Here is a 2,933-nt window from a genome sequence, read left to right as displayed (position 1 = left end):
GAGAGTGACTCTGACAACGAGAGGGAACCCGGCGTTTTCGATGGATTACCGGTAGTTGCACAATTGTTCAATTCTGATACAGAAGTTGAGGACTTTGATGGATTTCTGGGTGATGATTGATCAAAAAACGTGAGTACATTGTAAGCTGGCTAAATAAAATGCAACCGAACTCAGTTTTGCTTCCGTTGCCTTTTTAAAAACGTGTTTTTAGCGTGTATCCGTATGTCTTAGCATGCTACCGTATGCTTCAAGCTAACGTGTTTTTAGCGTGCGTGCACGCATGCCGTATGTTTAAGCTGGCGTATGTTTTACCACTGTAAAACTGCGCCCAGTAATACAGTGCGTTTTGTCTATGTGTAAAATACCAAAATAGCACCCGTTAGTGAGACTGCGCCCAACAATACGGTGCGCCGAATGGTCGTGAAAATACGGTAATTGGGGCCAGCTTAAGCACCATTTTCAAGTACCACAGCTAGAGGTAGAGGTAATTTCTGTGGTGGAAAAAGAAAGAACTGGTGGTAACCTGAGCACAAGCGGAAGGTGGAAAAGGGCCATATATGAGTGACTACATTGGAACACGTTTTTCCTTGCCCAGACAGAGCCAGATGGGGCTCGATGGCGAGTGCCTGGTGGCTGGGCTTACACCCATGGGGCCCGGCTGGGCTCAGCTCAAAAAGACAACGTGGGTCCTCCTTCCCATGGGCTCAGCACAGCAGTTCAGACTTGACACACAGTCGTGAGTCTGGTACCAGTTCTCGCGAGAGGGATTGGACTGTCTGACATATTATCAAATATGTGGCTACATGTTTTGGACTCCTCTCTTCGGGTGTCAACTTATCACCACCTGGGGTGAGTTGGCCGAGATGCTGGGGGGAACATACCGGTCCAACCTGGCAGACCCAAACGTATCATGAGGGTTTACTGGGATCATTTGGCAGAAGCCTCTGTTAGAAAGTGTTTCAACTTCCACCTCTGGAAGAGCTTCGTCCACGTCCCAGGGGCGGTGAAGGTCATTGAGTCCAAGTGGACCGAGTGGACCATGTTCCATGCCTCTTTTGTTGAGGCGGCTGATTGGACTCGCTGTCAGGTGGTTGGTGCTGTTGTTGTGGCAACCCCTGAGCTCGCTTGTGGACAAGCTGAAGAAGGAATCCTATCAGGCCTCTTGGGCCTCAGAGACTCCAGAACAGATGATGGGTACCAGCTGGCCAAGCGGAACACAGCTTCGAGGCAAAAACTCGGGTGTGGGAGGAGTTCGGCAAGACCATGGAAACCGACTTCCAGACAGCTTTGAGGAAATTCTGGCCCACCATCCAATGTCTCAGGAGGGGGAAGCAGTGCACCATTAGTACTGTGTATAGTGGGGATGGGGCACTGCTGACCTTGACTCGGGACGTTGTGTGTCAGTGGACAGAATACTTTGAAGACCTCCTCAACTCCATGAACACACCTTCCTTAGAGAAGCACAGTCTGGGCACTCTAAGGTGGGCCCTCCTTTCTCTGGGGTTGAAGTCACCGAGGTCATTAAAATGTTCCTTGGCGGCAAAGCGCGGTGTTCGTCAAGGCTCTGGATGGTGTGGGGCTGTCCTGGTTGACATGTCTCTGCAACATTGCATGGTCATTGGGGACAGTGCCTCTGGATTGGCAGACCAGGGTGGTGGTCCTTCTTTTTATGAAGGGGAAGTGAAAGTTAATTGGTTGGGCTCGGGCCGGGTCGGGCTTTAATACCCGCGGGCCGGGTCGGGTCGGGCTGGAGTTTTTAGGCCCGATCTTACCTCTAACTTACCACACCGAAAAGAAAATGTCCTGAACTGAAGAAGTCGTGACAAAAACAGAATTAAATCGAAACCCATTTTGCTTGCACCTCTGCTGGAGAAATTGGTGGTAGGCTTGCAAAGTGAGGTCTCTCTGAGGTACCGTCGTGCACATACTTTAAAATACATACATTTTGAACTTGGGTCGTTGCATTCTCACTTCACCACTTGATGGCAAGTGCATTTTACACACCGTACCTTAAATAATACAAACTATACACTAATGATGTTAATATAAGAGCACCTGACTGCTGGTCCTATATGCTGCCATTTACATATGATCTGATTACTCGACTAATTGCAATTGCTATCTGTGACTAGTGGTGCCTGTTGGACCAGTGGTTAGCGCGTCGACCTCACAGTGCAGAGGTGCAGGGTTCGATTACGGCTCCAGCCTCCCTGTGTGGAGTTTGCATGTTCTCTTCGTGCCTGCGTGGGTTTTCTCCGGGTACTCCGGTTTCCTCCCACATTCCAAAAACATGCAGGGCAGGCTGATTGAACACTCTAAATTGTCCCTAGGTGTGAGTGTGAATGCGGATGGTTGTTTGTCTCTGTGTGCCCTGCGATTGGCTGGCGATTGGTTGTCCCCCACCTACTGCCCGAAGATAGCTGGGGTAGGCTCCAGCACCTCCCCACGACCCTTGTGAGGATAAAGCAGATCAGAAAATGGATGGATGGATCTGTGACTAGGGGACAAGCAAACTAATATCTTGTGGCACGGCTAGTTGAGAATTTTTATTGCAAAGCCTACATAACCTTGGTTAGTGATCAACATTAAGATATGTGATTTACCTGACTGTTGTGACTGGGCCCTTGATGTTGCTAGTTGCTTTGGCCTTTATTTGGTCACAAAGGGTTGGGCACTGCCTGATGTTTTGCTGCATGTAAGCCTGAATTACTCAGTTACACATCCGAACATTTAGCCTTCCATGCCTTGCTGCATCCAAATCTGCTCTCTATTTTTTACTTTGAATTTTGAGACTTTACTTTGCCACTTTCATCTCCTGTCTGTTTCTGGGTCCAAATACTCTTCCTTGCATTAGATTGACATGCATAAAATCTGCCAGGGAATGCAGAAGTGTGTGTGTGTGTGTGTGTGTGTGTGTGTGTGTGTGTGTGTCC

At 48.8% G+C, this 2,933-nt stretch overlaps 1 long non-coding RNA gene across 1 annotated transcript in view; it reads left to right on the top strand.

Annotated features, from left to right (window-relative positions):
• LOC109520776 (uncharacterized) overlaps positions 1-2,647 on the top strand; it is a 12,353-nt gene extending 9,706 nt beyond the window's left edge. The window contains exon 3 of the long non-coding RNA XR_002169233.1: positions 2,638-2,647. This is a non-coding gene — a long non-coding RNA (uncharacterized LOC109520776). The remainder of the gene's footprint in view (positions 1-2,637) is intronic.
• Positions 2,648-2,933: the final 286 nt, after the last annotated feature.

Source organism: Hippocampus comes, unplaced genomic scaffold, assembly GCF_001891065.2.
Source record: "Hippocampus comes isolate QL1 unplaced genomic scaffold, H_comes_QL1_v1.1 scaffold37, whole genome shotgun sequence".
NCBI classification, from domain to species: domain Eukaryota; kingdom Metazoa; phylum Chordata; class Actinopteri; order Syngnathiformes; family Syngnathidae; genus Hippocampus; species Hippocampus comes.
This window is presented reverse-complemented; position numbering and strand designations above follow the sequence as displayed.